This window comes from Orcinus orca, chromosome 4 (assembly GCF_937001465.1).
Source record: "Orcinus orca chromosome 4, mOrcOrc1.1, whole genome shotgun sequence".
Lineage (NCBI taxonomy): Eukaryota > Metazoa > Chordata > Mammalia > Artiodactyla > Delphinidae > Orcinus > Orcinus orca.
In genome coordinates this window covers 71,953,280-71,962,225 of record NC_064562.1, presented here as the reverse complement: position 1 = coordinate 71,962,225, position 8,946 = coordinate 71,953,280, and the positions used below count along the sequence as shown (strand labels likewise).

Sequence of the window (8,946 nt, the reverse complement as noted above, 5' to 3'; positions counted from 1 at the left end):
CTGAGACCCTCACTAAATGATTAACATAAGATAAAACAAAAATTTTGTTACTCCTAAGAAAGAAAATATGAGACAGAGGGAGAGATTGCTGCCAGTGAGATGGCATAAGGCTATGGAGCTGAACAATTTAATTTTTTCTTATTAAAAACAAAACAAAAGAAAAATTAAATATTAATGTTACTATCAAAATTGGAAATACAGGGCAAGTAGGAGTTGGTACCTATCATAGCAATGTGATTATATAATGACTCAAGATGATTATTCAGAGGTAGACTTATAAGCATATTATTAATAAATACACAAGTAATCCTAAAATAAATTATGAACCCATAATGTATTATATTTAAGTACGACTTTTCAAGATTTTTGTTTTAGTCACTTATACTCTTTGTTACCATAACAATAACTGAAGCATATCAGAATTAAGTATTTTCTTTTGGTAGGTTATTTTGTTTAGATTCCTTGTGTGCATTCCACTATCTTTTCAATTATAATTTACTCATTTTGAATTCTTATTTTGAGAGATATATGGCATATGGATAAAAGTTTGGTTAAAAATTGGAATTGGGTGGTATAATCCCTATGGATCAGAGTATAGCATTCTGTTTTCAAAAAAATATTTCCTCTCAGTATAAAAATATCAAATTTTGTATTAATAAGTACTACTTCAATTGCAAGTGACTGAAACCAACTTTGTGAAAAACAAAAGGAAAAGGGAGGAAAGGGAGATTTATGGTTGGGATACTAGAATATTTCATGAATAAGGGAGAGTTAAGCAAAAAACCTCTGGTCCAGCAAACCTGCAACAGGGAATTTGATAGCCAGAATTAGGGCTAGAGAGCCTTTGTTTGGGTTTTTCCATTGACCTGTGATCTCTACTCCTTGCTGCAGATTTGTTTAATTTTACTTTATTTCTATACATTAGCTTCCTATATGTGAAGAAAATTGAGCTAAACTTTGGCTGGTGATATTCAGAGATTTAGACAGTTTAAGAAACAAACTTCTACCAGACATAGTACACAACAAACAACTTTATGCCTCAGATGTACAATCTAAAAGTTGAAGGTCCCAGCAGTGCCATCCTGAACTTAGAATGTATACCCTTCAGAGGTAGTTTCTGGCACAACATTTTGATCTTCCTCTTCCTCCACAAATACTTCTCAATCAAGTTTAATGAAGCTTTGTACACAGACTAATTTTCATGGTTTTGTAGAGCTTCAATTTTGTCTAAACCTCCACATTCTTCAATCCTTATACTAAGTTTCTCAGTTTCACCTAGTTTCTCAGCAGTCTGAGAGATATTTGAGATGGCATCCAGAATAACCAGAATAATTTTAGTGTCTTTTGCAGTTAGGAGGTTTATCAACGGTTCTATTATGCCACAATGAACAAGGTATACGATCTGCTCAACTGTTCCACCCCTTGTGTAGTTGGTCACAGCCCATACAGCTTCCTTTTGTGTCCTAAAGTCGGTCTTAGAGAGAACGCCAACAAGGAATGGGACTAATCCATGATTTACAACTTGATGTATCTGGTCCTGGTGGCCAGCTGTGATGTTTGACATTGTCCACGTAGCTTCCTTCTGAATATTAGTTTTGGAGTTTGTTAGCAGGCTGGGAAAGATGGCAAGTACTCCTGCATCTATTACAACCTGAGTCTGTTCATCTGTCCCAGTGACAATATTCCCTATGGCTCTTAGCACGAGAGTCACAATTGGCAATTCAGTAGCACCTGAAAGCTTCACAAGTTGGGGTACAACCCCAGTTTTCACAACCATTTCAATCCATTCATTTGGACCATCGGTAAGGTAGGAAATAGCCCAGCAGGCACCAGCTAAAATTTCTGGATCATCGTGATGCAGGAGACGAACTAAAGTAGGAAGAATTTGCTCAACAACATCTAAGGCGGGGTGCAGGATTCTTGTTGCGACAAAAATTTGAAAGTGTCCAGGTAAGATTATGTAAGTAACCACATGCTAAAGATGACAAGTCAGGAACCGCCAAAAGTGCCAACAGTGGGTCAACTGCACTGTGCTTGATAACCAAGTCTTGGAAGACCGAGCCATCACCTGCAATGTTTCCTAGAGCCCATACAGCTTGTTCACTGATGTAAGCATGGGGAGATGCCAACAGGGAAATGAATGCTGGGATAGCACCTCCATCTACCACAGCCTTGGTCTGTTCTGATGTCGCAGAAGCAATGTTAGTGAGGGCCCAAGCAGATTCAAACTGAATGGGACTACAATCAGCTCTGCCCAAGAAGGACACAAATTTTGGAATCAAACCAGCCCGGATTATGCTGACTATAGGGGGCTGTTTTTCCCTGGAAAGCAGTTTCCTAGCAGCTTGAGTAGCTTGGAGCTGGCTTTCCAAATTGTTGCTATTTATGCCTTTGACAATGTCATCAACAGACCGATTTACAGTGCCCTGGTTGTTGCGGTTTTCCTGCAGTGGAAAGCAGCATCATCTGGAAAAGAGCTGACATTTCTCCTTTTCAGCATCTGGTCACCCTTCTTAGCTTTCCTGAGCTCCACATTAACTTCTATTCGGCGCCGCCTCATTTCTGGACTGTCTTTCCCCTTGTTCTTGAATCTTTTAAGGCGGGCAGATGGTGAATTACCATTCTCATTGGTTGACATCGTTATGAGACAAAGGGAGAAAGCTACACAGCCTGCTCAAGCTTCCACAGGAGGTGGTGCAGGGCGCACAGGCTACGGATCAACTGTGCTCAAATCGTCCACCATGTTCGGCCTGAGGACAGTGTCTTGCCTATTTTAAATAGTGCTGCTATGAATACTGAGGTTCATATATCTTTCCAAATTATGGTTTTCTCTGGATATATTCCCAGGAGTGGGATTGCTGGATCATATGGCAGTTCAATTTTTAGTGTTTTAAGGAACCTCCATACTGTTCTCCCTGATGGTTGTACCAATTTTCATTCCCACCAACAATGTAGGAGGGCTCCTTTTGCTCAACACCCTCTCCAGCATTTATTCTTTGTAGACTTTTTGATGATGGCTGTTCTGACCGGTGTGAATACCTCATTGTAGTTTTGATTTGCATTTCTCAGATAATTAGTGATGCTGAGCATTTTTCATGTGCTTTTTAGTTATCTGTATGTCTTTGGAGAAATGTCCATTTAGATCTTCTGTCCGTTTATAGGTTGGGTTGCTTGTTTTTTTTGACATACAGCTGCATGAGCTGTTTGTATATTTTGGAAATTTATCCCTTGTTGGTCACTTTGTTTGCAAATATTTTCTCCCATTCTGTGGGTTGTCTTTTCATTTTGTTTATGATTTCCTTTGCTATGCAGAAGCTTTTAAATTTATTTAGGTCCCATTTGTTCATTTTTGTTTTTATTTTCATTACTCTAGGAGGTGGATCAAAAAAGATAATGCTGTGATTTATGTCAAAGAGTGTTCTGCCTGAGTTTTTCTCTAAGAGTTTATAATGTCTGGCCTTATATTTAGGTCTTTGGTCCATTTCAAGTTTATTTTTGTGCATGGTGTTAGTGTTCTAATTTTAATTTTTTACATGTAGCTGTCCAGTTTTCCCAGCACCGCTTACTGAAGATACTCTCTTTTCTCCATTGTGTATTCTTGCCTCCTTTGTTGTAGATTAGTTGAACATAGAAAGGAAAAATATATTCTAATACTCAACAAAAGAAATACTCATTTTAGATTTCAACAAAAAGTCATCCGTATTTTTTAGTTAATGAGTAAAACCATTTGTATATGTAAACTTCTTCACATTTTTTTAACATCTTTATTGGAATATAATTGCTTTAAAATGGTATGTTAGTTTCTGCTTTATAACAAAGTGAATCAGCTATACATATACATATATCCCCATATCTCCTCCCTCTAGCGTCTCCGTCCACCCTCCCTATCCCACACCTCTACGTGGTCACAAAGCACCGAACTGATCTCCCTGTGCTATGCGGCTGCTTCCCAGTAGCTATCTATTTTACGTTTGGTAGTGTATATATGTCCATGCCACTCTCTCACTTTGTCCCAGCTTACACTTCCCCTTCCCCGTATCCTCAAGCCCATTCTCTAGTAGGTCTGCATCTTTATTCCCGTATTGCCCCTAGGTTCTTCATGACCATTTTTTCTTTTTTTTAGATTCCACATATATATGTTAGCATACGGTATTTGTTTTTCTCTTTCTGACTTACTTCACTCTGAATGACAGTCTCTAGGTCCATCCACCTCACTACAAATAACTCAGTTTTGTTCCTTTTTATGGCTGAGTAATATTCCATTGTATATATGTGCCACATCTTCTTTATCCATTCATCTGTTGATGGACATTTAGGTTGCTTCCATGTCCTGGCTACTGTAAATAGAGCTGCAATGAACATGGTGGTACATGACCCATTTTGAATTATGGTTTTCTCAGGGTATGTGCCCAGTAGTGGGATTGCTAGGTCGTATGGTAGTTCTATTTTTAGTATTTTAATGAACCTCCATACTGTTATCCATAGTGGCTGTATCAATTTACATTCCCAACAATAGTGCAAGAGGGATCCCTTTTCTCCACACCCTCTCCAGCATTTATTGTTTGTACATTTTTTGATGATGGCCATTCTGACCAGTGTGAGATAATACCTCATTGTAGTTTTGATTTGCATTTCTCTAATGATTAATGATGTTGAGCATTCTTTCATGTGTTTGCTGGCAATCTGTATATCTTCTTTGGAGAAATGTCTATTTAGGTCTTCTGCCCATTTTTGGATTAGGTTGTTTGTTTTTTGGATATTGAGCTGCATGAGCTGTTTGTAAATTTTGGAGATTAATCCTTTGGCAGTTGCTTTGTTTGCAAATATTTTCTCCCATTCTGAGGGTTGTCTTTTTGTCTTGTTTATGGTTTGCTTTGCTGTGCAAAAGCTTTTGAGTTTCATTAGGTCCCATTTGTTTATTTTTGTTTTTATTTCCATTTCTCGAAGAGGTGGCTGCAAAACGATCTTGCTGTGATTTGTGTCATAGAGTGTTCTGCCTGTGTTTTCCTCTAAGAGTTTGATGGTGTCTGGCCTTACATTTAGGTCTTTAATCCATTTTGAGTTTATTTTTGTGTATGGTGTTAGGGAGTGTTCTAATTTCATTCTTTTACATGTAGCTGTCCAGTTTTCCCAGCACCACTTATTGAAGAAGCTGTCTTTTCTCCATTGTATATTCTTGCCTCCTTTATCAAAGATAAGGTAACCATGTGCGCGTGGGTTTATCTCTGGGCTTTCTATCCTGTTCCATTGATATATATTTCTGTTTCTGTTCCAGTGTCTTGATTACTGTAGCTTTGTAGTATAGTCTGAAGTCTGGCAACCTGATTCCTCCAGCTCTGTTTTTCGTTCTCAAGATTGCTTTGGCTATTTGGGGTCTTTTGTGTACCATACAAATTGTGAAAATTTTTGTGCTAGTTCTGTGAAAAATGTCAGTGGTAGTTTGATAGGGATTGCATTGAATCTGTAGATTGTTTTGGGTAGGAGAGTCATTTTCACAATGTTGATTCTTCCAACCCAAGAACATGGTATATCTCTCCATCTATTTATATCACCTTTAATTTCTTTCATCAGTGTCTTATAATTTTCTGCATACAGGTATTTAGTCTCCTTAGGTAGGTTTATTCCTAGATATTTTATTCCTTCTGTTGCAATGGTAAATTTGAGTGTTTTCTTAATTTCACTTTCAGGTTTTTCATCATTAGTGTATAGGAATGCAAGAGATTTCTGTGCATTAATTTTGTATCCTGCTACATTACCAAATTCATTGATTAGCTCTAGTAGTTTTCTGGTAGCATCTTTAGGATTTTCTACATATAGTATCATGTCATCTGCAAACAGTGACAGCTTTACTTCTTTTCCAATTTGGATCCCTTTTATTTCTTTTCTTCTCTGATTGTTGTGGCTAAAACTTCCAAAACTATGTCGAATAATAGCGGTGACAGTGGGCAACCTTGTATTGTCCCTGATCTTACTGGAAATGGTTTCAGTTTTTCACCATTGAGGACGATGTTGGCTGTGGGTTTGTCATATATGACCTTTATTATGTTGAGGAAAGTTCCTTCTATGCCTACTTTCTGCAGGGTTTTTATCATAAATGGGTGTTGAATTTTGTCAAAAGCTTTCTCTGCATCTCTAGAGATGAGCATATGGTTTTTCTCCTTCAATTTGTTAATAGCATATATCACATTGATGGACTTGCTTATATTGAAGAATCCTTGCATTCCTGGGATAAACCCCACTTGATCATAGTGTATGATCCTTTTAATGTGCTGTTGGATGCTGTTTGCTAGTATTTTGTTGAGGATTTTTGCATCCATGTTCATCAGTGATACTGGCCTGTAGTTTTCTTTCTTTGTGACATCTTTGTCTGGTTTTGGTATCAGGGTGATGGTGGCCTAGTAGAATGAGTTTGGGAGTTTTCCTCCCTCTGCTGTGTTTTGGAAGAGTTTGAGAAGGATAGGTGTTAGCTCTTCTCTAAATGTTTGATATAATTCGCCTGTGAACTTCTTCACATTTTATTCTCTTATTTGAGTGGCCAGGAACTCACTCATTTGGGTTCAGCCAAACTTCAAGTTATTAACATAAACTGCCAGCATCCTCACACAATTGTTAAATTATGTAAGTTTATTCATTATGTGTTCATGTACTTTTGTTCCAAGTGTTTGATGGAAATATATGATTAAATCTTAAGGGAATAAAGGAGATTAATTCTATACCAGAAATGAGCAAACTTTAAGAAAGAAATCAACACAAAAACAAAACAATCCCAGCAACAATGCCTTATAATTAGTATCCTTTTTTGGAATAGAAAAGATCATGTAACTATTTATGTTTAGAATTACATATTATATCCTTAGAATTAGAATTTATGGTTCTGAGATACCGAGGAAAACAGAAACTATCGAACAAAAACATTTTGCTTCACTTAGGTTTAACAATTATATTTTGCAGCACTAGTGGCTGATTCAGATTGTGGATATAAAGTGATTTAAATTAAGATCTCAAGAAATTGGAGATTAGAATTTCTTTGGTAAATATCACAGCTCTGTAATATATTCTCTTGTCTCGCAATGAAGAAAGGTATTGAATTATTTTCTCTCTCAAGTCAGGTTCAGTCAAGTGGCTTTATGAAAGACCAAACAAATTTTGATATTTGTCCCCTGCAGTCTGCTTACAGAGCCAGGATGGGTAGTTTCATGAAGACTTTGTGAAGGACAGAACCAGGAGAGGTATCTTCATGAGGAATCCTCCCAGAGTTTGTTGGGGCACAAAATTATGAGATCTTTCTCTCAGGGACTAAAAATGGGGATGGAGACCAGATATTTTTAAATCTTTCTCAACTGACTGCCTTGAGGAGGCGTGGACCCTCTCAGAAGAGTTACAGGAGGGATTTTAAGTGGCCATATGGTGCAAGTATGACTTCTCTTAAGTGAAATACAGATGAGGGATCCCCAGTAGAGAACAGTCTGAAAAGTCCACAAAGCTTTCCACAAGAGATAGTTTGATTACCCACTAAACTTAGAGGATGTCAGTGAAAGATCATGATAGTACTAGTCAACTAGACCTGATCTGGCTACTGCTACAACACTGGAATGCTCATAAACCATGTTTAGCAAGTTGGAGAGATTGTGAGGAAAAGAAGCATAAGACTAGGGAAAATTAGAAAGAAAATCAATTGTACTCACTTCAGGTGTCCTGTTAGAACAGGTTAGGTCAGAAGGAGAATATAAGTTGAACTTGAAATATGATTCAGAAATATGATTCAGAGTTTGCCTATTATGTAGTATATTATTAGTCAGGTTTCTCCAGAGAAACAGAACAATAGGATGTGCATGTGTGTGTATATGTGTGTATATGTAGATAGATGGATAGATAGATACAGATAGGTTGATAGATACAGAGATAGATATATAGAGAGAGATTTTAAGAAATTGGCTCATGTGATTGTAGAGGCTGCCAAATCCAAAATCTTCAGGCCAAGCTAGCAGACTAGAGATCCAGGGAAGACTTGCAGTATGAGTCCAAAGGCAGTCAGCTGGTAGAATTCCCTTTTCCTTTAGGGAGCTCAGTCTCTTTTGCATTAAAGCCTTCAACTGATTGGATTAGGCTGTCAACTGAAAACAATGTACCACATGAACTGTGAGCTTCAGTTTTATTTGGGGACCTTACTGAGGACTATAGCCTGGGAGAAGCCTCTCAGATAGCTCTGAGGAACTGCTCTGAAGAGATAGGGAGGGGCTAGTATATACATATGAATTTTTTGGCTGGGTCATACATGTAGTCAAGCATAAAAATATTACTTCTAATCACCATGAACAGATACCTCAAGTCAATCATTTTAGTGCTTTTTTATGTATTGGAAGATATAAGAATCTGAGGTCATTGAAATTCTTTTTTGGAATTTGAATCTGAACTATCTGAACTATTTAGGGGTCCCTATATGCAAAACACAGAACACTTCATCTTGAATTCCTTTCAGGGTATACTGTAGGGCAGGAACTACAATGGCTAATGACTTGATGGCAAGCAACATTCTTTGTTTTACAAGACCCACACACATGATGAAGGGTAGTCTGCTCTACTCAAAGTCTACTGGCTTAAATGTTAATCTTATCTAAAAATAATACATTCAAAGAAAAATCTAGACTGGCATTTGACCAAATATCTATGTATCATGGCCTAGCCAAGTTGACACATAAAATTAATCATTACATATAGGCAGATATTTTAATCATTAAAATAAATGTATTTTGAACTAAGTATAATTAGATAATTTTACTATATAAAAGTAAAAAGAAAAGTCATGGGATTAACCTTTCATCAATGAGATTAGAAAAATTAGCTCTATATGCAAAATCTGTTGGGGGAAATAATTATTTTGCTTAAATCAAGTCTTAAGATAATACAACGTAAGAATGGTAGCAAAGTGAAGAAAACTCCCTCTTT

General features: G+C 37.1%; 1 pseudogene; it reads right to left on the bottom strand.

Moving 5' to 3' along the window:
• Window positions 1–1,021: 1,021 nt before the first annotated feature.
• LOC101278312 (importin subunit alpha-1-like) lies at window positions 1,022–2,683 on the bottom strand (annotated as a pseudogene).
• Window positions 2,684–8,946: the final 6,263 nt, after the last annotated feature.